This window comes from Canis lupus, chromosome 5, assembly GCF_048164855.1.
Source record: "Canis lupus baileyi chromosome 5, mCanLup2.hap1, whole genome shotgun sequence".
In the NCBI taxonomy this organism is placed as follows: Eukaryota; Metazoa; Chordata; class Mammalia; order Carnivora; family Canidae; genus Canis; species Canis lupus.
Window position 1 is genome coordinate 12757827 of NC_132842.1, and position 27594 is coordinate 12785420.

Below are 27594 nucleotides of genomic sequence, written 5' to 3' on the forward strand. Positions count from 1 at the left end.
TTTGAGTGGTCTTCACTTTTTGGCAATTATAAATGCTGGGAACATTAGTTTACAAGTTTTTGTGGGGACATATGTTTTTAATTTTCTTGAGTAAATTCCTAGGAATAGGATTGCTGGATTATATGTAACTCTGTGTTTAATGTTTGGCCTGTTTTCCAAAGTGATTGCACCATTTTATTCCATCTAGGAATGTTGAGGGCTTCAATTTCTCTAGATCCTTAATTAACAACATTTGTTATTGTCTATCTTTTTTATTTTAATAGCTGTGGAGGGTATAAAGTGGTATCATATTGTGGTTTTGATTTACTTTTCCCTGATAGCTAGTGAAGTTGAACATCTTTTGCATGCTTGTTGGTCATTGGTATATATTTGGAAAAACATGTCTAGATTTTTTTTTAATTTTTATTTATTTATGATAGTCACAGAGAGAGAGAGAGAGAGAGAGAGAGAGAGAGGCAGAGGGAGAAGCAGGCTCCATGCACCGGGAGCCCGACGTGAGATTGAACCCCGGGTCTCCAGGATCGCGCCCTGGGCCAAAGGCAGGCGCCAAACTGCTGCGCCACCCAGGGATCCCTGGAAAAACATGTCTATTCAGATCCTTTGCTCATTTTTAATTGAGTTATTTGTCCTTTTATTACTGAATTTTAGGAATGCTTTATATATTTTAGATATAAGTACTTTATCAGATATATAATTTATAATTTTTTCCTCATTCTGTACATTGTTTTTTAAACTTAATGTAAGTTTTGAAGGAAAAGTTTTAAATTTTGATGTAGTTCAATTTTTTTTTTTGTTTTGGCACTTGTGTTTTTGGTATTAAATACATGAAGGCTTTGTCTATCCCAAAGTCATGAAGATGTATTCCTTTATTTTCTTCTAAGAATTTTATAGTTTTAGTTCTTATATTTGGGTAGGTCTATGGTCTATTTTGAATTCATTTTTGTGGATGGTATGTGAAGAAATTGTAACTTGATTTTTCTGCATATACATATCCTGTTGCTCTAGAACCATTTGTTGACAGACTATTCTTTCCTTCATTAAATTATCCTGGCACCTTTGTCAAGAATCAGTTGGCTGGATCTATACCCTAAAAACTATAGAACCCTTCTGAAAGAAATTGAGGAAGACACAAAGAGATGGAAAAATATTCCATGCTCATGGATTGGCAGAATTAATATTGTGAAAATGTCAACGTTACCCAGGGCAATTTCCACGTTTAATGCAACCCCTATCAAAATACCATGGACTTTCTTCAGAGAGTTAGAACAAATTATTTTAAGATTTGTGTGGAATCAGAAAAGACCCCGAATAGCCTGGGGAATTTTAGAAGAGAAAACCATATCTGGGGGCATCACAATGCCAGAGTTCAGGTTGTACTACAAAGCTGTGGTCATCAAGACAGTGTGGTACTGGCACAAAAACAGACACATAGATCAATGGAACAGAATAGAGAACCCAGAAGTGGACCCTCAACTTTATGGTCAACTAATATTCGACAAAGCAGGAAAGACTATCCATTGGAAGAAGACAGTCTCTTCAATAAATGGTGCTGGGAAAATTGGACATCCACATGCAGAAGAATGAACCTAGACCACTCTCTTGCACCATACACAAAGATAAACTCAAAACGGATGAAAGATCTAAATGTGAGACAAGATTCCATCAAAATCCTAGAGGAGAACACAGGCAACACCCTTTTTGAACTCGGCCACGGTAACTTCTTGCAAGATCCATCCACGAAGGCAAAAGAAACAAAAGCAAAAATTAACTACTGGGATTTCATCAAGATAAGAAGCTTTTGCACAGCAAAGGATACAGTCAACAAAACTAAAAGACAACCTACAGAATGGGAGAAGATATTTGCAAATGACGTATCAGATAAAGGGCTAGTTTCCAAGATCTATAAAGAACTTATTAAACTCAACACCAAAGAAACAAACAATCCAATCATGAAATGGGCAAAAGACATGAAGAGAAATCTCACAGAGGAAGACATAGACATGGCCAACACGCACATGAGAAAATGCTCTGCATCACTTGCCATCAGGGAAATACAAATCAAAACCACAATGAGATACCACCTCCCACCAGTGAGAATGGGGAAAATTAACAAGGCAGGAAACCACAAATGTTGGAGAGGATGTGGAGAAAAGGGAACCCTCTTACACTGTTGGTGGGAATGTGAACTGGTACAGTCACTCTGGAAAACTGTGTGGAGGTTCCTCAAAGAGTTAAAATAGGCCTGCCCTACAACCCAGCAATTGCACTGTTGGGGATTTACCCCAAAGTTACAGATGCATTGAAACGCCGGGACACCTGCACCCCTATGTTTATAGCAGCAATGTCCACAATAGCCAAACTGTGGAAGGAGCCTCGGTGTCCATTGAAAGATGAACGGATAAAGAAGATGTGGTTTATGTATACAATGGAATATTACTCAGCCATTAGAAATGACAAATACCCACGACTTGCTTCAACGTGGATGGAACTGGAGGGTATTATGCTGAGTGAAGTAAGTCAATCAGAGAAGGACAAACATTATATTTTCTCATTCATTAGGGGAATATAAATAATAGTGAAAGGGAATATAAGGGAAGGGAGAACACGAATAAAAAATAAATTTATTATAAAAATTATAAAAATAAAAATAAGAAAAAGGAAAGATTTTTATCTGGGTGTTTGGAGTTACAGGCTTTTTAAAATGCTTTTGAATATGAAGTGATGATCATTACAAGTAATTAACATTGGGAATTAAGTTGTTTCAAAAAATAATAACAAATTAAGAGGGACCCAAGCAAATAAGGATTTTGATGCAGTTAGTAGGAGAAAGCCTTTGAAAGCTGTTTAATTGCGAGAGAAGTAACATACAAGAGAAAGTAATGCTTTGAATTGATTACCAGTGTTCTGCAAGATGCCCTACAGCAGAAAGGTTGCATTTAGGAAGTTGAGCTCAACCAGAGTGGGCATAGATAGGAAGGCACAGAACATCAGGGACCCGGAGAAAGGCCAGTAAGCCTGAGAAAGGTGCCTGAGAATCATCTGATGATAAAGATAATGATCTTGTTTCAGATATGATGATTTTGAGATGTAGTAGGACCCCCATACTAAGATGTGCTTTCAGTGAGGAGAAAGAACTAAAGATCTGAATCCAATGGCAAAAAGAGAGATTTAAGTATCAAATACATGCAGGTGATATTTGAAGTGCAAAGTGTGGGTGAGGTCACCTGGAGTAAGGGCAAAGTGTCCACTGTGGAGCGGATGACAGAGAATGCTGCATTCGCCCATCCTATCAGCACCCTGTGTTTCTTTACTTAGGGTTTAAGAATGTCCTCAACATGATGGGGCTCTTTCAAATGTCAAGAAAAGAATTAGTCACTAGCAAGAGTATTTGAGTGACAAACCTCAAAGAGTTTAGAGAACTTGGCTTGAAGAAAGTTTAACCTGTCTTAAAGTCTGAACTTTTCTTTTCCAGTGCAATTTTATCTTTACATGCAATTGTCCCATGCTGTGTATTTCCTGTTTTGTCCTAGGGATCCTTTTGTGTGGACCCATTTTTAAAGTTTTATTTAGGGCAGCCTGAGTAGCTCAGCAGTTTAGCACTGCCTTTGGCCCAGGGTGTGATCCTGGAGGCCCGGGATCGAGTCCCACGTCAGGCTCCCTGCATGGAGCCTGCTTCTCCCTCTGCCTGTGTCTCTGCCTCTCTCTTTCTTTCTCTGTGTCTCTCATGAATAAATAAATTTTAAAAAATCTTTGAAAAGTTTTATTTAGAGTGAGACAAGTGGATATGTTTCATTTTTTTGTGTGCTTGTTTCTATGCTTCATTTTCATTTATTTATTTTTAAAAATTTGACCAATTGGTTATTTTATTTTTTATTTAAATTCAATTACCCAACATAAAGTACATATTCAGTGGATTATTTTATATGAAATTTTTTTCTTGAGTTGTATTTTAGGGCACTGGTTCTCAAATGTTGGCATGGAATCCTCAGGAGAACTTGTTAAGACAGAGATTTATGTTTTGGTTTTTGTTTATTTATTTTTTTTTGTATATTTTTTACTGGAGTTCAATTTGCCAACATATAGCATAACACCCAGTGCTCATCCCTTCAAGTGTCCCCTTCAGTGCCCATCACCCAGTCACCCCAACCCCCCACCTACCTCCCTTTCCACTACTCTTATTTGTTTTCCAGAGTTAGGAGTCTCTCATGCTCTGTCACCTTCACTGATAATTTCCCACTCATTTTCTCTCCTTTCCCCTTTATTCCCTTTTAGTTTTCTTATATTCCCCGTATGATTGAAACCATATGTTTGTCCTTCTCCGATTGACTTACTTCACTCAGCATAATACCCTCCAGTTCTATCCACGTTGAAGCAAATGGTGGGTATTTTTTTTTCTTGAGGTTCTAACTGAATAGGTTTGGGGTGGGGTCCAAGAAATATATCTTATGATCTCCAAAGGGATGCTAATGCTACTGGTCTATAGACCACGGGTTGAATAATACTGTTCTAGGAAACATGACTTTAAACTGGATGTGAAGAACATTGTCTATCTTACCCCTTATTTTTCCAGCCAGTTGGTTCCGGCATTTAGAGACATAGCACCATGTGCATCAGCCATTGCTTCAGCTCCAAGTCCCAGAGCACAGTGTCTCAGCCTCAAAGGATGTTGTCTCTGGGGTAGACCTTATTTGAGACTTCAGTGAGCTATTTCATCATGCCATTGATGAAGTCAGAAGCAGGCTGACTGCTTCTGAGTGGTATGATATATGGTAGGACTAGTGGATCAAATGATCAAATACCCATAGTTGTACCTTCATAGTCATAAAAAGGTACTTTATTTGATGATCAGTAGGATAGGTTTCTCTAAATTATGTATACTGTAAGTCTTTGCTGGGAGCAGCTGATGAAGAGACTAGAGGCCAGGGAGGGAATCCCATATCTATAGTAGGTATCAATTCCAGTAAGCAAAATTCCAGGTAGAAGTTGTCTAATAAATTAATCTGCCAGTGAGTGGCTGCCTGGTCTCCTCAGGAGATAATGCCATATTTAGAGTTCGGCATCAGACTCTGCTCTTGGCAGGCTGGGAATTTGGCAGTGACCTTGATAAGAAATGTCCCATGCTGTTTGGCCCAGGAATAGCCTTCGTTCATGTCACCACCTGGGCAACTGTGTAAGGACTTTTTGTGGAACCTCTGGAGTCAGCGAGTACTTTAGAGTGAACTCTAAAGTGAAACACAAATAAGAGCATGTTTTGTATCTTCTCTAGTAAGTTCAAGCCCCATGTTGGGCTCTGTACTCAGTTTGGAGTCTGCTTGAGATTCTCTCCCTCCCTCTCTCCTTCCCTCCCCCTCTGCCTGCCTGCCTTCCTGTCTCTCAGTCTCAGATTTTATTTATTTTGAGAGCATGAACAAGAGCAGGGGGAGGGACAGAGACAGAGAGGGCCAAAATCAAGAGTCCGATGCTTAACTGACTGAGCCACCGATGCACCCCTCGCTTCACTACTTTCAATCAAGGCCACCTCTGACTGGGGCTTCTGTGTGGCGTCACTTATAGTCAGCACCAACATGTAGAGTCAATCCATCAGGAAACTAGGCCCTAGGTGTTTTTCTCCTCTAATAGTTGATTGTAGGGTGTGTGTCCCCCTGTGGCTGTAAGATATGAGTTGAGGGAGATGTATCACTATGACCTAATAGTTCTAGAAGTTATGTAAGTTATGTGTGCCTTCAAGACCTGCTTGTATCTGGTTCTGGATATGCCATTTCCAACATATGACAGATTGCTGCTGTAGCCATCCAACATTATGATTTGATGGATCTGATAATATTGGTTCAAAATGGGCAATTCCAAACATATAATTATTTGGTGTCCTCTGGTTAAGCTATTAAGATTCTATTAGAGGTCCTTAGCACTTCAAGAACAGTTTTTCAAATGGTGAGTAGTTTTCTCCTGCAAAAGGCCTGGCCTTAGTCTAGGACCTGAAGAATATCACTTGACTCTTCTCTTTTGGCTTGTTAAGGACAGTACTCTACATTTTTATTCAATAAGAATATTTCTACTGCTATTAAATCTGCTGGATCATATGGCCTGAGTTGCAGGACAACTTGCAATGCATCCTGGACCAGCTACAGAATCTTCTCTTGAAAAAAAAAAAAAAGAATCTTCTCTTGCTCTGAATGCCACTAAAAACTAGAACCTTTTTGAGTCAACTGGTAGATGGCTCAGAGCAATACTCCCAAGTGTGATATAAGCTGTGTCTAAAGTTCAGATAGACCCACCAAATGCTGTACATCTCTTTTAGAGCTATGGGGTACAAGATATGACAACTTGTTCTTTACTTAGGAGAGGATATCCTGACACACCACAGGCTACTAGACATCCATCTACTCCTAGGAATACTATGGTCTGTTAGCTGTAGTTACAGATCTTTACAGGTCAAGATACCCTGGTTGCCACTTGGCTTTGCTTTTCCTAACAGTAATTTCATCCATCTTGCCTCTGTCTGTTAAGTAATGCCACATGGCCTCTGCTATTATGCAATCCCCTTGTCCTTATTGAAGCCATAAATCCCAGTTCTATGTCAGCATCTCCTACTGTTAACTCTGTCTTGCAGAGCATAGCATTAAGGAGCTGTTCTCCTCTTTACCAGTGAAACTTCCAGGCCACCAGCCAACTTTAGCCCCTGAGCTTGTCTTTCTGGCTCATTTTGAGGTGTTACATCGTTTTGAATTTTGGCTTCAATTTTCTACCAAACCCCTGTAAGCCATTGGGAACCCGATTCTGGAAATGGTAGCTGCCTCCCACTTCCCTAATATGTCAGACTGTGGCTCCCTTGTGCTCAGAAAATACATGGTACTTTGGGAAGGCTCTTGCTTTCAGAAATCTTTGGAATAGAAGCTAGTCAAACCATCTCCTCTTTGAATAACCCATAATTTTAGAAGGACTCATTTCATATACTTCCTTTCCTTTGTGGCTAAATCTAAGATAGATAGAAATGACACTGATTTCTTACTGGTCCTGCTCTCCTTATTTTTCTGAAATCCTCTGTCTTCCTCCCCAGTTCAGAGTTTGTTTAGCTCTCATGTCTTTGTGGGAAGGTGTGGTAGCCATTACTAGTGCTCACTAGTCCTGAGATCCCTTTTCTTCCTGGGCATATGAGAAACAAAACTTTGTAGCCTCCATGCAGTTAGGCAGAGCTGTTTGCCTAGTTCTCACCAATGATCTGTGATCAGATAGGACATGTGTCACATTTGAGCAAAGGCAGTTGTATCAGTCATTGTAGACTGTCATAACCAAATACGACAGGGGCACCTGAGTGGCTCAGTGGTTGAGCATCTGCCTTTGGCTCAGGTCGTGATCTCCGGGTCCTGGGATCAAGTCCGGTATCGGGCTCCCCTCAGGGAGCCTGCTTCTCCCTCTTCCTAGGTTTCTGCCTCTCTCTTTGTATCTCTCATGAATAAATAAATAAAATCTTTAAAAACTAACAACAACAACCACCACCACAAAACCCCAAAACAAAATGCCACAGACTGGGTGGCTTCAATAATAGATGTCTTTTCTCACCATTGTGATACAAGGTACCAGCAAGCTTGGTTTCTGGTGAGATCTCTTTTCCTGGCTTGTGGACTGCTACCTGCTTGTTGTGTCCTCACATGGCCTTTTCTCTCTGTGTACATGGAAGGAGAAAGAGAGCATGAGCTCTGGTGTCTATGCTTCCTATAAGGGTACTATCTCTATCAGAGTAGGATCCTGTCCTTATGACCTCATTTAATATTACTTACCCCCATAAGGATCCAAATATAAAGGTCTCTGAATATAGTCCCATTGAGGGTTAGAGCTACAACATGTGAACTTTGAAGCCCACAATAGCAGTGAAAACCTTCTGGGCCATTTTCCAACTTTCTTTTTGCCTGCCTTGGCAACCCTGGAAGCCATCTGTTCCAGATAGTACATTTACAAGATGGGAATAAGCTGAACCTTGAGTTAATACTTAGAAGGGTCCAACTTTGGAGAGCCAGTGGAACTACCAAGATCTTTGAGCAAGAAACAACATGTATTAATGGAGATATAGCACTGGCTCATTATTATAGCATGACCCATTCTATCCTGATTCTGAAGGAATACAGGTAGCCTCTTGAATGTCTGCACTACCTAATTTCTTTTTGTCTCATCACTAGTACAAGGTCTTTCAAATCTAGGAAATTTTATTTACGTTTTTCTGTATAGGAGTTGTCATAGGGGAACAAGACACACCACTTGAAATCACTTTAAAGGTTAATAGGTTGATATTTTTTATATTACTCCCCCCATCATGATAAAGTTTCCATAAAGATTATCTTGTTATATCCACAATATTTCAGTCCAGAAGCAGAAATACTCTAATTTTGAAAACATTCTTTTCATGCAAGTCACTGTTTTACATGTCATTTTTGTTTAGGAGTGAGAAGGCCTTCTACCATTTACATCGAAGATAACTGTGCCTCTCCTGGAGTGAATTATCAGTTTTAAAATACACCTTTATTTTTTATTTAAAATGAAGGTGATATTCAGATTCATCAAACAGTTGTATCTTTAATTTCTTAACACATGACATTTTCCAGGCTCTCTCTGGTGTTAGCTCTCAGGTAGCTTTATTTGTGTGCTACTCTTAAGGTATATAGAGCTTTCTCCTGGATTGCACTATGTTGAACAAATAACCAAAAAACTCCTACCCTAAGGAGCTTGGAGTTGGCAGGTAGGTCACCTAATCTAGGATGCAGAATAAAGAACAAGCAGTGTGCTATGGGTTAGGGTTGTTGTTTCTGGAAAGATCAGCAGCGAAGGTGGGTTTTTAGCCCAGTGACACACAATTGATGCAAGGGTACAATGATTTATCAGGTAAAATGAGACATTTAACAATAAAACAGGCCATTAGGAAGTCACCTGTGAGTCATTACAGTAGGCATTTCCGTTTTAAGGATGGCCTCCACCTTGTAGCTGGGCGAGGCAGAGAAATGGCTTACCCTTCAGGAGCTCTCGGCTTGGCTAAGCTATTTTTTACTGCTTTTACGTGGTACCTGAAGGGAACGTGAGAGGACAGAGAAACAAATGCAGTCAGCTTCCCATCGCCAGTAGTGATGATACCGTCTCCAATTATAGCCTCCAAGAGATCTCTGAAATTGTATTTCTGAAATGGTCATTTATTAAAAGCTTAAGGCTCTTCTGATAAATACACTTGGAACTTCTGTCATGCTCCACAGGGCCAAAGGAGACTGCGTTCGTGCTCAGAGTGAGAGCAGGGATGGTGTGAGCCGGTGGGGGAGACAGGTGCTGTTCAGGGCTGTGATTCAGCTTTGTGAGTAATGAAGTGACAGGCTGGAAGGCAACTCCATTATCTGTGGTGCAGTGGATCCATCCATCTGCAGCAAGGGAAAGTACATCGAGAAGGCAGGAGGCATATAACGTGAAAGGAAGTGAAGTATGCAAGTTAAGTGGGTGGTCTTGGGAGTCAGGGAAATTCACTTGGAATCCTGGACTGAAAGATTTTCTACAGGCTACTTAACTTCTCTGAGCCTCAATTTCTCCATCAGTAAAGTGGGGATAAGGATAATGCCTTCCATAAAAACCTTTGTACCTATTGAATAAAATAACTTGGGGAGAACTGAGCATAATACCTGACAAGAATCAAAATAGAAACAATCATTCACTTCTGTGGCCACCTGCTAAGGGCTTTGTATATTAAAATATAAACTCTTCTACTTAAAGCCTAATAAAATCCCCACAAGGTAGCATACTCACCTTTGTTGGAGGGAAAACCAAGGGAGAGTGAAGTTCAGTGTTGCCCAGGGATACACATGTAATGAATGGGGTAGCCAGTGTTTTGAGCTACCAAACTGGCCCTCCTTGCACCATGCCATACTGCAGATAGGTTGAATATTCGATGGCCAGGCAGAGACCATTAGCTCAAGAGAGATATTGAAGTAAATATCTTCTTTATAATCTGTGTGGCACAACTTTAGTTTCTGGGCTGCTTGGAATGATGACAGTCTAGGAGGATGGGTCAGAGGGAATAATTCACAGTGGGTGTTCCAATATAATACGTAAGTTAGGATGGTAAGAATACTTATGATCTGCCTCAAGTATGCTGAGTTCAGTGGAGACAGTACATATATACATTATGACATGTATATACATGTACATTATAACATACTAGACATCATTATCATATGACTAGTGATCATTATTTCGTTGTAGACTTTACAATTTCAACCAGGTTTTTCTAGAATCAGATACTCTAAACTTCCTTAGTCCCATTCCTTAGTCCCTGGGGTCTGTTGGGGTTACCTCAGGGAGCTGGAATGAGTATTTTACCTGAGGATTTCTTCTCAGTGCTCATAGGCCAACGTGGTGGTGTAATAGTACACTTGTGTTGGTTGTGATGTTACCTCAGGGTGTGGAAGGTGGCTGGGGCAGGAGATCGCTAGTGGACATGATTTCTAGTCAGAGCTCCATTATTTGTTAGCTGTGTTAGCATTCATTAATAATTTATTCATCAGATTCTGGATCCATATTTAACTAAGACTTGGTCCTTGCACTGAAGCTAATGGTCTGGTAAAGAAGACAAACTCATAAGCAAGTAACACAATCTTTCGCAGCATAGGCATGGGAGAGTATGTGGTCATTTCAATTTAAAAGGATAAGGTGAATTATCCATCTGGGAAACAATAAAAGGATTTTAATGGCACCGTTTACTTTCACATACATTTTGAAGTGCCTACTATATATTTGGACCTGTGTGATAGAATTATGGGTGGTGGAAAAAAAACATTAAAAAACCCTACAAAGTTATGCCTACCCTGAAGGACTTCACAGAAAAGAATCAGGTATGTAAAAAGGTGAATTGCCATAGAATAGGTTGGATGCAATAATAGAACCTTGGACATTAGTATCATTGGTAAGACCATTGTATTGTAGGGTTCTTGGTGGCAAGGAATAAAAATTATTTGTGGGTATTTTGAGCAGAAAAAGACTATAGTAGGTAGCTCACCGATTTCCCTAGAATGATGGAAAACCAGGGTGGCAAAAAGACAGAAGTAACTGAAATCTAGGTAACTTGACTGATCCTTCCCACTGAATCAGCCCATTGAAGACAGTCTGGCTGTCACCACCCAGTGTCAGTGCATCATCCTAAACTGTCACCACCGCTGGTGCTGGATACTGCTTATGATTGATTCTAGACTCAGTGCCTTTGACATGTACATAATTGATACAATGTAGGTCTCATGCTTTCTCTACAGTAGCAAAGGCTGCTGGGGAAGTGAGTCTTTGGCACCTTCTATAGTTTGGGGCAATTTCACTTTCCCACTAGTTCTGATAAAGTGAGAAATTCTACAAAGGTAGGAGGGGGGCAGAAATTGGCCAGCTAAAGATACATGTTGCAAATAATGGAAGGACATATTTTCATCTTTGCTAACTATCTTGTGCCTACTGGTAAAAGACAAGTTGATTTATCATCATTTCACATTTATGGAAGATTATGCATAAAGCTACATTTCATGCTCTAGTAATTGACCAAAAGAAAATCTCATGTATCTGTACCTCCATAAGCTGTGTGTTTCTTCCTTATTTCTTTCCAAGCCAGGCAAAAGATATACACTTGCACAAGCTCCCCAACTGAAAACATGGCTCTATACCAAATAACTAATAAGGAGGCCTAGGGTTCTTTCTTTTGTTTCTTTTTTTATGGAATAATTACTTTTCCTATTTCTTTCTTACCAATTCAGCCAACATACTTTATCTCAAGGAAATTGCATTTGCTCATGTAGGTGTGTGAATAAGCAGAATGACAAGCGTTTGTTTCTGCTAGAATTAGATGGATTGCAATTACTTGGGGGAAAGAACATTTCCCTAAATTCAGCTATGAATCCTCCACAGATCAAAACAAAGATCACTTGAGAAATGGCCTTGCCTTAATACATGTTGCATTTGTGAGCATGTAACAACCTCTTATTATGTGGTAAGATACTCTTTTTGGGCACTGAGGAAAACAAACATATTTTGAACTTCACCAACATAGGGAGAACAGCTAAGCTGAATTTTTTGGTTAAACAAAAAGGGATTATGAGCTTTTCAAGTATATGTGATAAAGACTGAAAAGGAAGTGTTCAGGATGTTTTTGTAGCTCAAAAGATTATTAAGCATAGAGTCTCCATTAAAGATTTTTTTTTTCAGGGGAACAGGGTAAGGATGGATTTCTGTCAATACCTTATGGTCTGCTCAGGCCAGGTTTTATCTTATTTTAGTTTGTCTGTTTACCTAATGGTTGGTAATCTTGAGGAAAAAGACTGTGTTCTTCCTAGAAAGCTTAACTCTTACCATGGCTCTTCCAGCACCTAGTTAAGTCAGAAATCAGAACCTCAGAAGGGATGAATGACTTGAACAGAGACACTTAATAGTATTGTGGAATTTAAGTAGATAATTTATTTTTTTGTGCAGAGTAAATGTGTCACCCAAATAGTAGGTTTTGAGTGTGTATTACAAGCCTGATAGCATGTTAGGTATTGTTGCTAGATATGACACATAACAGACATGAATCTTCTCTTTTGGAAATTAGAATCTAGAAGAATGTGCTTTCAGGGACAGATAATGTAAAATTATACATTGTTCAAGGGACAGAGAAGTTCTATAATGCATTTCTGGCCAGAAGATTGTGAATAATCTATCTGAGAAAAGATGTTAATGTGTTTTAATGGAGATGCTGTTGATATACTTAAAGATATTTCTACAGTTTTTATTTAAAATCTTATCTGGTTAGCAGACAATGATGGCAGCTTCATATTCTTTCCTTTAACATTTATCTATATATGAAAAATTACACGTATTAAATTAGGGATGTGGAGGAAAACCACAAACTACAGTATGCTCAAACAAAGAGGAATAAAACAAAAACATTGAAATATCTTAAATGGGGAGCATAAATATTAGGAGTTTTCTTGAGGAATAATCAAGGGTCACTGTAAACAATGGCCAAAGATTTATTTATTTTTATTTTTTTAAAAGATTTTATTTATTTATTCATGAGAATACACAGAGAGGAGAGAGAGAGAGGCAGAGACACAGGCAGAGGGAGAAGCAGGGTCCATGCAGGGAGCCTGATGTGGGACTTGATCCCAGGTCTCCAGGATCAGGCCCTGGGCTGAAGGCCACGCTAAACCACTGAGCCACCCAGGCTGCCCATGAGCCACCTGGGCTGCCCAAATATTTAATTATAAGAAACATTCAGGGTTGGAAAAGAAAATGGTCCTGAAAATATACATAGAAAAGACTGTTGTGGATGATTCTAAACACACTGTATCTTTATTTGATTTTAAAGATTTTATTTATTTATTTGAGAGAGAGAAAGAGTATGAGTAGGAGAAAGAGGGAGAGGGAGGGAATCCCAAGCAGAAAGCAGAGCCCCTGCTGAGCTTGGAGCCCAACATGGGGCTTGATCCCATGACCCTGAGATCATGACCTGAGCCCAAACCAAGAGTTGGATGTTCAATTGACTGTGCCACCCAGATTCCCTTAAACACACTATATCTTGGCAATATTTTTAAAAAGAAGAAAAATCCTCTAAAAAATATATATGGTAAAAAGAATTCCCAATGTATCTATGAAGGGAAAGAAATGAAGTATCATCAGACTTTTAATGGGATATTTCTGAAACCAATAACATAATACTTACTAATGTTGAAGTAAAAGAATTATAATCCAAGAATTTTGTGAAGCTAGTTTCTTTTTCTTAATGAAATTAATAGAAAATCTGTATTATTTCATGAGTAAGAATTTAGAAATTTGCCACCCACATACAAACCCTTTTGGGTTAAACTTTTTAAAAAATTTCTTCTTAACTGTGGGATGAATCAAAATTAAATCCTACAATATAGTATTTAAAAAGTACTATTCTTGCTAGGACAATTCTATTTTAACATGGACATAATTTGAAATCAGGTAAATGACTAATATAAATATTTTTATTGTGGCATTATTTATAATATCACAACTTTGAAAAAGTTAAATATTCAGCATCAGGAGAATGTCCATATGGTAGACTATAATATCTTTTAAGTTATCAAGTAATTTCTATTAACATAAGAAAATCATGATGCAGTCTTAAGTTGAGAAATATATATGTGTGTATGTGTAGTATATATGGATGTGTGTGCATATAAAAATATGTATTTTTTGCTTCCTTACATAATTTTCCTTACTTTAGGAACTTCTGCAGAATATAAATCATTTTTGAATCATTTTCATATTTAGAAATAAATGCAAAAATATAAAATAGAACTTTTTTAAGAAAAAAAAGTACTCAAAGTTTTGAAAAAATTGAGTAAGAGGCATATGCAAGAATTTTGTCAAGAATTTAAAATTCTGTAAGGATTTCTGTCTTGGAAAAAGATTCCTCCCTGGCCTCCCCCTCCACCCCTTCCCAAATCATAATGTAGCTGTATTTGTAGCAACAAAAGGCAGAACTGATATTCTGGGAAACAGTATAATGCTAACAAATGACATGAATAAAGCAGAACATTTTCTTTATTTTGTGGAGGAGTAAAAAAGAAAATAAACTTAATTTTTAAAAAAGAATCAATATGTAAGGTTTTTCCCTTTGTTCCTTTTTTTAGAAACTTTTTAGAATCTTATATTTGACTTCTTTGGCAAACTGGAAAGTAGAATAAATGGCAATAAGAGTATATTAGAATTAATATTTTTATGTATAATGTAAATATAAATAATGTAGGTATATAAAAGTAGTATATGTTCATAATATATTCTATAGTGTTATTCCAGAAGAGGTAAGATGACATTAAGAAGATACCCATGGGGATCCCTGGGTGGCGCAGCGGTTTGGCGCCTGCCTTTGGCCCAGGGCGCGATCCTGGAGACCCGGGATCGAATCCCACATCAGGCTCCCGGTGCATGGAGCCTGCTTCTCCCTCTGCCTATGTCTCTGCCTCTCTCTCTCTCTCTCTCTCTGTGTGTGACTATCATAAATAAATAAAAATTAAAAAAAAAATTAAAAAAAAAAAAGAAGATACCCAGATACTTCCTTTTTTATAAAGATTTTATTTATTTTTTCATGAGAGACACACACAGAGAGACAGAGACATAGGCAGAGGGAGAAGCAGGCTCTCTGTGGAGAGCCTATTGCTGGACTCGATCCCACGACCCGAGCTGAAGGCAGACGCTCCACCACTGAGCCATCCAGGTGCCCCTAGATACTTCAGATGATTTTTAATATCAAGCCCAGATAAATTGTTCTCTAGAGAAAGGAAAGACTTGAAGAGCAAATAAGAAGAAATAAGCAGGACCCTTGAGGAAAATATATACTATGTAATTTACAAAAAAACAAACAAACAAACAAACAAAAAACAAAAAGCAGGTAGGGGGGAAAGAGAAATGGATGACAGATGTGCCAGACTGGTAAATTTGATACCAGTAAAACTGGTGAATCATTAACAAATGATTAGTGAATTCATAGAAAACGAGCAACCACTAGATTTCAGATTGTATTTCAAAAGGTCAGGCACACAAGTTACCCTTGGTTTGTTTTTAAAACATTAATTACTAGACTTCTAAATTGAGTGATATTTTAAAAAATATCTATGTCTTCATTAACTCAGGCAAGACATTTGGCAGTTTTTACTGATTTCCTGTTGATAATTTGGAATGCATGTCAATAAAGAACGTGGTCATCGATTTTCCTTTGAGTCAGCTGGCATAGGAACTGTTCTGCCCTGGTCCCTGTCCCGTTTACAAAGCTGGCCAACAACTTAGATGTGGACTGAAAAGCTATGCAAATATCTGAAACCTGACGCCCACATAATACATTTGGAATTCAGGATGATGTAGGCCAGTTGGAACAAATACCCAAAACCAACCCAACCTCAATGAACATGATTAGATTAAAATTCAGTTGTTCAGGTTAGCAAGTAAAGAACAGAGAGGGAGACCTAGCAGGACTGTTGTTAAAATAAACACGAGCCAGTTTTTATACAACCAGGTCTCCTGCAAGGGAACAGAATGATGTAGTTATTAAATATTCTAATTTCCTTTCGAATTGTATAAATAGCAAGTTAATGTCAGGTCCAAGGAAGCTGATGGACCTGTCCCAAATTGTGTTTTTCAGTTCACAACAGGGTGTGGTATCTATTAGGTGCTTTGCCAATAAGCCAAGAGGAGAGTGATCAGAGAATTTCCATGAAATTAAAAAACAACACCTCTTTGATGGTACTATGGTTATTTGGCTTATGGGAGAAAGATTTTTGGGCCACCCTGATAAAAATCTTTATTTAAAGGGCTTTTATGTAGAAGAGAAAATAGATTAATTTTGCATTGTTCTAGCAGGTAGTCGAAATAGTTCTAAGGATGTGAAATGCAATTCAGTATGAAGAACTTTTCAAACTATTAGAGCGTGTGAAGTTGGAGTGGTGGAAAGCCTTAAGAGGCGATGAGCTCTTGTAATGGTTTGTGCTCAATGTGTAACTGACAGTTCTCCAGGTGAGGGTTTTTATGTGGAGTGGAGGTTGAATTGAATGATAGTCTAAAGACTTCAACTTTTAAGATAGTCTGAGTTTGTAGATTCTGCTTTTAACTCCAAAAGCTAAATTTTAGGGATCCCTGAGTGGCGCAGCGGTTTGGCGTCTGCCTTTGGCCCAGGGCGCAATCCCGGAGACCCGGGATCGAATCCCACGTCGGGCTCCCGGTTCATGGAGCCTGCTTCTCCCTCTGCCTGTGTCTCTGCCCCTCTCTCTCTCTCTGTGACTATCATAAATAAATAAAATCTTAAAAAAAAAAAAATGCTTAAAAAAAAAAAAAAAGCTAAATTTTAATATCTTGAAAAATCACCCTAATATTGTAAGATGCTTTGGCAAGGATAATAAACAGAATCTATTGGGAGGAGAAGAAATGTATTTTGGAACGGTTCTTTGATAGAGGTCTTAGCTGAGAGTGACATTCTCTGTGACATATACCATTGACCCTTGAACGACATGAGTTTGAACTGCACAAGGCCTTTAAATGGGACTTTTTAAAATGAATACAGTGTGCTACTGTATATATCTTTTCCCTTATGATTTTCTTAATATTTTTCTCTAGCTTTATTGTAAGAGTATGGTGTATAATACATATAACATACAAAATGTGTGTTAATCGACTATATGTTATTGGTAAGGCTTCTGGTCAATAGTAGACTATTAATAATTAAGTCTCTGGGGAGACAGAAGTTACATGTTATAATTTCAATTCTACAAGGGTCGGTGCTCCAAACCCCCCATATTGTTCAAGTATCAACTGAGGGCCTATCTCTACTTATGATTGTTGCTTTGTTCTGTCATTCTTCCCATATTTTAATTTTTAACTTCCCTAAGAATTAGCTCTAACAAAGACTAAAAACTTTTCAAGTCATTACATTTTAGTATGCTTTTAAATAACTAGAACACAGATTTTGTATCTAAGTTAAATTCTAATTGTAGGTGCTACACAGATTGTGTTCACGTCAACTTTCACAGCCAAGGCGTGTAGGTAATGTTTGGCAAATGTACACTCTGCATTAGCACTATAATTATGTTCATGCTTATTGGATATTTACCCTTTGTGAGACATATTTATAGTCATTTAATGTGCTTTATCTCATTGACTGCTCAGGAAAATTCTGATAGCTGGCATTTCTATTTATGGGTGGGGGGACCAAGGCATAGAGAGTTTCAGTTATTTGTCATGGTGATTCAGAGTGCAGACATTTACCACTGCACCTCCTATCACTATAGAGTAGTGAGATTTATTTTGAATACTCAAGAATCCACGGTTCATTCCACTCTCCCTCTCCAACGACCCCAGAGCAGACACTTAAGGAATTTCCTTTTATAACTTGCTTTTTCAAAAGACCAGATACACATGAAAAAAAAAATCAGGCTTTGTTTTTTGGTCTAATTTCTTCTACTCAGCCTATTTATAAGTTACCTTTCTAACCTTTCAGGACTGCTTCCAAAAGCTAAATTTTAAAAATTATGCACTCAGGTGAGTCTAAGTTTGTCATATTCCCAGCAATCATCCTTCTAGTACCCCTAAAATATCTCTAGGTTTCTCCTAAGATAGTCCATTGGGACTACTCTTTGGAGTCCACAGTAGGGAGAGTCCTGACCTGTTCCCTTGGAGAATAACCCAAGAAAGAGAATATGAGCAGCCTAGTGAAACACAAAGTTATATAAGAACACATTCAGAGGGATATACACAGAGTGGGGATGAATTGATTAATCTGTAGGGGGTCAACTAGCTAATCTGCTGTATTTCCATGGAATGTTGACTACTGAGGCTGAGCATATTATTAAAAGTTCTTCAATGCAAATATAGTAAAAGACATTCTGCAGTCAGAGCAGATTTCCTATCATTTTATTCGTTCCAGCGATGCAGGATTAGTGATTGATTTCAGCAACAAGGGGCACATACAGTATTGTCAGCTGTAGTTGATTGCCACTCTTTTTTACTGAGGAGGCTACAGAGGCAGCAAGGTTACTTAGTGGGATGTACTAATTCAGCCAAGTATCTAAATACACAGCCAACCTTATTGAGATAAGGCTGTGACATATCTGTAACAATTGTCTTTGTTCCTCTTGTTTCTATGAGTGAATTTTCTTTCCTCATGGAAAAAACCTTTGAGAGCCACTCTCATTGGATACTGTATTGCAAAGGGAATAGAGATGGATATCTAAACCATTCATTCTTTATTAGTTTGGAGGCTGTAAAAAAAGCACTTTGGACAGTAAAAACCTCCTTTTTTCTGTCTCTTCCTGGTTTTCTATCTCTCTCTGTCTCCTTCCCTCCCTTCCTGCTTCCCTTAGGTATAAGTTCACTTTTAGGCCATTTCTCAGTTAAAAGAGTTTGGTGCAAGTTACCAGCTACTAAAATCACAGAATGGGAAAAGTCCTCTCTGTGCTATAGCTCTTCGGGGAGAACTAAAGAAAATAAAATAAAGAAAATATTTTGGTGCATGGGCTCCAAATTTCCATTGAAAATCTCTAGCTAAATGTCTCATGCTTATTCAGAGACATAGTTATCTGATTGGATACAGGGCTTGGCAGAAATCACTTTTCAGCTCAGACATGGGATGGCGACAGAGTCTCATTACGTTAATTTTATTTACAGGGCAGCCCCGGTTTCCTGTGCTATGAGCTGGGTGCTTATTCAGCTGCCTTGGCTTAGGTAGTTTGCTGCACAGTGTATTTTTGTTTCTGAACCATACTGGCCCTGGAAAGATGTCTGGCCTCATTTCACTTTCATAACTCTGATGAAAGCCACAGAACTTTCCAGGGAGCCAGAGTAAGCTACTTGTGGGGCCCTTCCTTGAGCCATGTGAGTGGCTACTGAAGGGTGGGTTCTAATCAAAAGAAACCCCATCTCATGGTGGTGGAAGGGGAGGTGGGCGGGGGTGGGGGTGACTGGGTGACGGGCACTAAGGTAGGCACTTGACTGGATGAGCACTGGGTGTTATTCTATATGTTGGCAAATTGAACACCAATAAAAAAATAAATTTATAAAAAAAAAAAAAGAGCCTCATCTCTTGAGGCTTTTACCTTTGCAGAAGAAAGGAATGTTGTCCCTGAGTGTGGCAGGACCTCCCTGGACCACACCTCTAAGGCAGGACTTAGGGCCATTTGGGTCCTAAATCTGCTAGTTTCCTTCTTGGTATACACAGATGTAGGGTCTTCTACCTACACTTTCCCTCAGGATGCTCTGTGTCAGTACATACTAAAAAGGTTGTAGAAAGGATGTTGACTTTGAGGCTGCTACTATTTCTTTTTGTTCTATTTGTTCATTCAAGTACTAATAATCCTACACATCACAGGGTCCCTACACTTATTTTCTTTCCCATGAGCACCACAATATGTCAATGAAGGAGATGGAAGCAGTGATAATATGCCCATTTCATAAAGAAAGGCCAAGTGCTTAATTCAGGTCACACAGCTGGAATTTAAACCTACAACTCTTAACAAGTAATCAGTGAATTTTTTTTTTTTTTTTTTTTTACTCAGGAATGAGTCCTAATCAAAATTAATATGTTAATGAGTATATTAATCTTCAGGATTATTGAATTTGTCACAACATTGTATTACATTTGGAAAATAATTATAGATTAGACTGCTCTGATCATAAGAAGATGGTGATGGTTGGTGAGAAATCAAATCATAACTAAATTTAAATTTATATTCAACAAAAATTAAACATCCTTTCAAAGTATTTGCAGCAGATTGTATTTTATGTTGGGTGTGGCTGCATTAAATGTGCTATAAATGAAAGGGATGGGGGTCTCTTGACACAAGAGTGCTAGGCTAACAAAGGTCTTCAGACAGTCCTATTTTTATGATACAAGGTTAGCTGGTCCCAAAAGCGAAAATATTTGCACTTTAGGACTATGAGAAAGCACTTATTTATGCACACGTATATATAGGATTTGAACTACTACTGGACCCCATTCCAAACTAACTCTGACCGATAGTTTCTGTTTACCAAGTCCATGCTACCTATATACAGTACAAAGTGTTTTGCTTATGTTATTTTGTGATGTGCTCTTCACTACCAGGCAGCAGATTAGGTACCACTTAGTCTGATGAAGACATGGAGACCCATAGAGTAAAACATTTGCTTAGTAACCAAGAAACAGGTTAGAATGCAGAGATAACTCAAAAGCTCAAGTTTGCACCTGAATCTCCCACAGCCACTGCCCAAGGCATGGAGCAAGATCTCCTGCTACTACAAGCTGTTTCCCTTTGTCTTCTTAGTGGGGGACCAGAAGCTCCTACTCTCATTACCTGCTCCCTCCCAACAAGAGGGGCAAAATGCAGGTTCCAAGAGGACTTGAAATATCAGGCATTTATGTTTGTTTTAGCACAGATTTACTGAAATAGGAACTTGCCGTGATTATCTCTATGCTTCATACCCGCAGAAAGAAAAAGAAAATTGGAAAAAAAGAGAGACAAAGAAAAGCAAGCATTTGCTTTAGCGGGTAGACTTTTGAGGGCTAAGATATTTCTTTTATTCTGAAATATCTGGATAATTGTCTCAAATTTCCTCTTATTTCATGTGCAGACATGGCCTCATTTTTTAAAGAGCTTTTGCTACCAATAAAGTTCCAATATATTTGGAGTTTTCAACTGTCTCAAGTAGAATGTAATAAGATATTTCTCTTTGGGGCCTCTTTTAAGTATATTCTAAAACCATCATTAAAATATGCATACTTTGGTTGGCAGTGTTAGCAAATATTCACATCTCTTCAATGGCACCAGCTTGGTAGAATGATAGAAACTGGGCAGCAAGTGAAGGAGTACAATAAGCCATTAATGCTAAACATCAAGCATAAATGCCATTCTTCTGCCTCTATCCCACTTCTTAAAAAAAACTATGCTAGATTTTGCACTAAACATTTCTCAATTGTTATTTTAAAAATATAATTATCTTAAGTTTTCTTTGATACTGGAAATTAAGCTTCCATTTTTCTGGATTTTTAAGGTTGACGAATTAAAACAGGATATTTTAGAATCTATTTTTTCAGCAGCTGAGATTGTTTTCTGTAACATTTTGTTCAAAAACAATTTCCATAGTAGAATCATCAACCAGAAAATCAGGTCTGATACAGAGAAAGCTACAGCCAGATGGGAACCACAGTTGGGTGGCAAAGTGTTTGGAATATAAAGAAGAAATAGTCTGTAAATTTCATAACGGGGAAATTGGATGAGCAGTACAAATTTATGATCTCAACCCTGTGATTGAGCCAAAAGCAACTGTTGACGCTTCAGTCCCAGTACATCTTCCTTATTCTACTAGGTTTTCTGACTTCAGGGAACCCAGCTGGTGAATGGGAAAAGTGATAGTAATAGTCACAGTTCAGATCTGCAACTAAGTTCACCTAGCTTCTCATTATTATCTTAATTTACTTAAGGTTGAATCTGTAGAAATTTGCTTTTATATAGATATTATCTTGACATCGAGAAAATATGTTACTATGTATTCTTATGTGCATGCTATATTGAAATATTTCATCTACATTCAATTCTCATAGATTTTAGCTGATAGAGCTCCAACATATGGCAAAGAAAATGAGCCCTTTTTTATGGGCTAGGAGTTGTTGATGGATCTTTGGAAAATTAGCAAAAAGTACTACGGTGTCTTTTTCTTCTTCAAAATGTCATAAACAAGACAAGGATACGGGATGTAGAAAGTGTAGAAGAGTTTGGGTTCTGCCTTCAGAAGCAATAACTGGTATTCAGAAAGACCTGGAGTTCAGTGAGAAGATGGTAAAATAACCACTTCCTACCTCCCGAATGCAAAATTGAGGTCTGACCCAGAAGAGCAGGTGAAGAAATGGCAGATCTGCTGTACCCTTTTATTTCTTTGGCATTAGATGTCTGTTCATTCATTCATTCATTCATTCAATTATTCAATCATTCAGTCATCTGACAACTGAGTGCCTATTTTCTGCCAGGCACAGTGCTAATTTCTAGGGATAAAACAATGAACAAGATTGAAATAGTTCCATTCTCCATGGAATTAAGTGGAAGTTATGGATAAATGGCAGTGCCAAACCTGTGATAAAATCACGTAAAGTGATAAGGATGCACGTAGCAAAACATCTAACACAGACTGTGGAGTGGGAGACGTAAGGAGTCATGAGGCTTTAGTGAGCAAGTGAAGTTTGTCCTGAAACCTGAAGAATTGATCAGGCAAAGGAAGACATGCTTATTGAGGTGGGGTATTGTCTCACCTCCGGCTTTTATCTAAAATATAAGACACAGGGAATAGAAGAATGCTGCAATCATCCGTGAGCCTTATCTCTATGAGGAGATAAACTGCCACTTCAGGGCATTTGCTTTCATGGATTTATGTTTTGAGTCATATCTGTTGAATTCACATAATGTCCCTGGTAAATTTAGAGCTGCTTTAATTGTAGCTGTTTCTACATGGGGATATTCATCAAATCCATCTTTGTCTGAATTGACTCATTAAAAATTTAACTGACAATCATATGGACCTTTACCTTTGGTCTTGTGTTTGGGATGGTAAGGATTTGTTCATGCTAGTCCCTGTGATCATCTTAAAATCACTGAAAAATCAGGCCATCTAAAAATGTAATGGATTCCCAGAGAAGAATTTTCCCTGTCATTGGTTGACACTTTTAAAATGTATTTCAAGTGTAGACACAGTTGGGTTGGGAAGTTTAGATGGAAACATAAATTCTGAAAATGTCCGCTATTTCCCATCCTTTCCCTGTATTTGAAATAACTCAAAAAATAATAGAAAATAGAAAAATATTGCATAGTGGTAAAGAAATCAGCATGAAAAAGAAGATTGTCCTATATTTTTGAATTTGAAATTCTGTATCACCTACAAAATTGCATGAATTGCTATTTTACATTTGTATTCACTTGTTCAGCTTTCCATGATGCCATTTCAGGGGCTACATTCAGTGAGTTTCAATCTTCTGCTCAAACAAGCTGAATGACTCACAGCACTTTTGTTGTTGAACATCACATCAGCTTTTAAGTCATACAATAGGATAAATAGGTACTTACTGGAATTATTTAATATGAAAAAAATTAATAGATCCATAGCAAAACCCTAGAACTGTTGCTGAATATGTTGTAAATAGTGGCAAATTTTAAAACTACAGCTAAACTCTAACCTGCTATTTTAGTAAGAGTTTATTAAAATACTACTAAATGGTCTCATGGAAAATATATTTGCTGGGGTCCAATTCAATAAGCCTATATTAAGCTCCCACTATGAAAAAAGCACATTACTTTTCAATGTCACTGTTCCACGCTTCTGGATCCACTCTTTAAATATCCAGGTATAAGCACCTCTTCATTCAATTGTGGCATTTTAATTCCTCTATCAGAAATTTTATTTTATTTTTTTAACATTTCTCCCAGTTTTATTACATTCTATTAAAATACAAAGTCATTATGGAAAATTAGGAAAATAAATGATCCATATTCCCAAACTTCTAGTTAGAACCATTGTTATATTTTGCTCTTCTCTCTTTTACCCATATTTTTTCAATATCTAAATTGGGATATTAATATATTTATTATATCTGTTATTTACTAATCAACTTTTTACAGGTAAGCAAATAATCTCCACACCATGAGCATTTCCCATTTCTTATCTTTTTTGCAGGAATATGATTTTCAGTAGCTGAACAGTGTTCTATGAAATGAATGAAATTATTTAGGTAATCCTATAATGTTGGACATTGTATTAATTAGGGTAGAAACCAAGCAGCTGTCTAAGAGACCTTTAGTCATTCAAGTACAATAGAAGTTTATTTCTCTCTCTTTATAGAGCACAGATATAAGCAGGTGGTCTGGCTGTGATGAGTGGCTTTGCTCTGTGAGGTCCCCTAGAAATCCAGATTTCTTCTATATTATTTCTCTTCCATCTTCAAGGGTTTTGCCCTTTTTTTTGTGTAGTTGGAATTATTTCATGAGCACCATGTCCTTGCCCTTTATGTGAAGGGCAAGTTACTTCCTTATAAAAATGTCAACTGATAAAACCTGGGGAGGAGAATGGTGGTGTTACTACAAAATGAAGGAGGGGAGAATAGAAGGCAGGGAGCAATTAGTTATATCTGCTGTAGGCATCTAGATTTTTCCACCAATTTTTCCATTGTAAATATTATATAGAACTATATTGTGTATCAGTATTAGTGTGTAAAACTGATAACTGATTTGAAATAAGTATGGAATAATAGGTAAAAATATAGTATGCTTTTGCAGCTTTTGATCTACACTTTCTGATTGCCTTTTGGAGAGGTCCCATCTTATATTTTATTTTAGTCTTTGACAATTCTTTAGTTTAAAATGGCATTTCAGAGGTGCCTGGGTGGCTCAGTGGGTTTAGCATCTGCCTTTGGCTCAGGTCATGATCCCAGGGTCCTGGGATAGAGCCCTGCACTGAATTCCCTCTCCCTCTATCCCACTGCTCTCTCTCTTGCTCACTCTGTCAAATAAATAAATAAAACCTTAAAAAAATGGTGTTTCATTATGGTGTTCATTTGCATTTATTTCATTACTAGTAAGCTTATTTTTCAGTATTATTGACCATTTATATGCATTTTGTGATTTATCTATTGATATCCTTGGCTAAATTCTCTTAGAATATTTTTTTCTAATTTGTCAAATTCTAACTCTTATTATAACGTATGACATATATTTCCCTATTTTATCATTTTTCTTTTAATTGTATCCTTTTTTTTAGAGATTTGTTTATTTTTATGTATTTGGATCTACCCAAATTTTCCGTGATATCTTGTTTCTGCTTTTTTTTATGGTTGTCTTTTTGTTTTGTTTGATAAAGCTTATACAAAGCTGAGTGAGGTAAAAAATTGCCATTTTTAAAAATTGTTATTTTGATTTTTTTCTTTATAGTCTTCTATTTATATTGGGTTGAAAACTAACCAATATTTTTCCTGAACTTTTTTCCTTCACTGAGTTACTCAATAATGTTTTTTACTGGTTGTTGAGTATGTGCCATGCCCTTTACACATGTGTCAGTATGTGCTCTATCTCTAACCTAAGATAGAGATTGTACATTGAACATGGTACCAATGAATTCTGTTTTTCCCTAAGAGTTTGAAATGCCATTTTCTACATATAACACCTTATATATTTTGGATCTCTCTGTTGGCTTTCTCTTCCATTAGATTGTTACTTTTTACTATGGTATCAATCCTAATTATACTTGGGGGAAATATGTTCTAATTAATACAAAAAATCAAGCAAAAGTCAAGACTCAATGAAACAAATCTCACCTAAATTCCTTGTATGATGGTGATAATGTTAATATTTTATTGTCACATAGTCCCGAGGGAGGTATGAAGAAGCAAAACAAGATACGAAAATGTGTATTGTGTTTTTGTTAAATACGTTTTAATTCTCAATTACTGGGATGGTCATTTTGTATTTAAAGAATACAGTATGGGATCCCTGGATGGCGCAGCGGTTTGGCGCCTGCCTTTGGCCCAGGGCGCGATCCTGGAGACCAGGGATCGAATCCCACATCGGGCTCCCGGTGCATGGAGCCTGCTTCTCCCTCTGCCTATGTCTCTGCCTTTCTCTCTCTCGGTCTCTCTCTGTGACTATCATAAATAAATTTAAAAAAAAAATTAAAAAAAAAAAGAATCCAGTATAATAATGTAGTCATCAAACTGTCATCAAAATATGATAGGACCCCAGATAACTGGGTATAATAAAAGTGTAATAATAGTTTATGAGAAGAAATTCCAGCAATTGGACAATTGCTGTTACCTACATAGTCTTTTCTGCTTTCACCTTTAATCATTTTTGTACTGTGTAAAATTGCTACATGACTAAGCTCTGATGCATTATGCATATATATGATTAAATATTTGCCCTCATTAATTGGTATGTATGTTTTATTCTAGTGCCTTATGTAGCTCTTAGAATTTTTTAATGTTCTTAGACTTATATATGTATATTACATAGCCTTCCTATTTACAAATATATACTTGCCCTTTAAGAATTAGTTTGATGCATAATTTTATCATCATAATTATATCTGTTGCCAAGGTATTTGAATGTTCTCTGTTATTTGTCCAAGTATTTCAATTTGTTGTTAGATTTCATGTTCTATCATCAGTGACCGTATTGTTATTATACTACATTGCAATCATCTTATTTTCAATCAAATATTATTTACAAAATTTAAAGTCTCATAAAAATGAACTACCATCAATTACAATTTGAGATACATAATCTTGGCTGGATGGATACTGTGTGACTCTTTTTTTGCAGCCATATTTGAATCTGTATCTTAGTGATATATTTTCTGATGATTAATTCTTTGACTTTCAAAATATTAATGATTTTAAGGCAAGCATTTTCTGAGGTGGAGATTTCTGTTTAAGTATTTATTTCTTTTTTTTTTTTGGCATTTAGCTTGTTTCTAAATTTTGCCTTATCAGTAATGCTGCAACAAATTTTATATTTATAATTTTATCCACAGATCTCAAAGGTTTTTTCTGTCTTGTATTGATTCCTTCTTAACTCTAAAAAAATTCAGTAATACACTATTTTAAGATAGCTTTTAAAGTGACCTAGGACATAGAAACAGAGATAATGGTGATCAGTTATAGATCAGAGTACCAGTTTGTTAAAAGGGCACACCCCTCCCTGCCTTCTCCTGCCTCTGCATAATTCAAACTGATGACTATGGAGAATATTCACTATAAGGTGTAAATTTTACGGAGATATTTGTCTTCCTGTATGTATTTAGTCTCTATCCTTTTAAACATTTACAACAATTAAATCTTTAACCTTTAAAGGAAACTCAGAGTGAGTTAAATTCATTTGGTATTTATCAAATATTTATTATGTACATTTAGCAATGAAGCAGATAGTCGGAGATCAGGAAATATAATACAGCATGAGACAAGATTCTTGCTTTCATGTACTTATTGGCTTCATTGGGAAGCAAAGGCATGTCGTTTTCAAACTTAAGAGTAAGTGTTGAATGTCTTAAATAGATAATAAAATTTATTGAATATAAGAGTAAGAAGAAGTA

The 27594-nt window shown here is 37.2% G+C and overlaps 1 long non-coding RNA gene across 4 annotated transcripts in view; it reads right to left on the reverse strand.

Annotated features, from left to right (window-relative positions):
* Positions 1–4905: 4905 nt before the first annotated feature.
* Positions 4906–27594, reverse strand: part of LOC140633229 (uncharacterized) — a 151849-nt gene continuing 129160 nt past the window's right edge. The window contains exons 6-9 of one of the 4 annotated variants that reach the window (XR_012030858.1): positions 9775–10023; positions 9000–9053; positions 7561–7663; positions 4906–5222 (exon numbers count right to left, since the gene is read on the reverse strand). This is a non-coding gene — a long non-coding RNA (uncharacterized lncRNA). Of the gene's footprint in view, positions 5223–7560; positions 7664–8919; positions 9054–9774; positions 10024–27594 lie in introns of all 4 variants that reach the window. The other 3 variants (XR_012030857.1, XR_012030859.1, XR_012030862.1) reach the window with 3 other exon arrangements.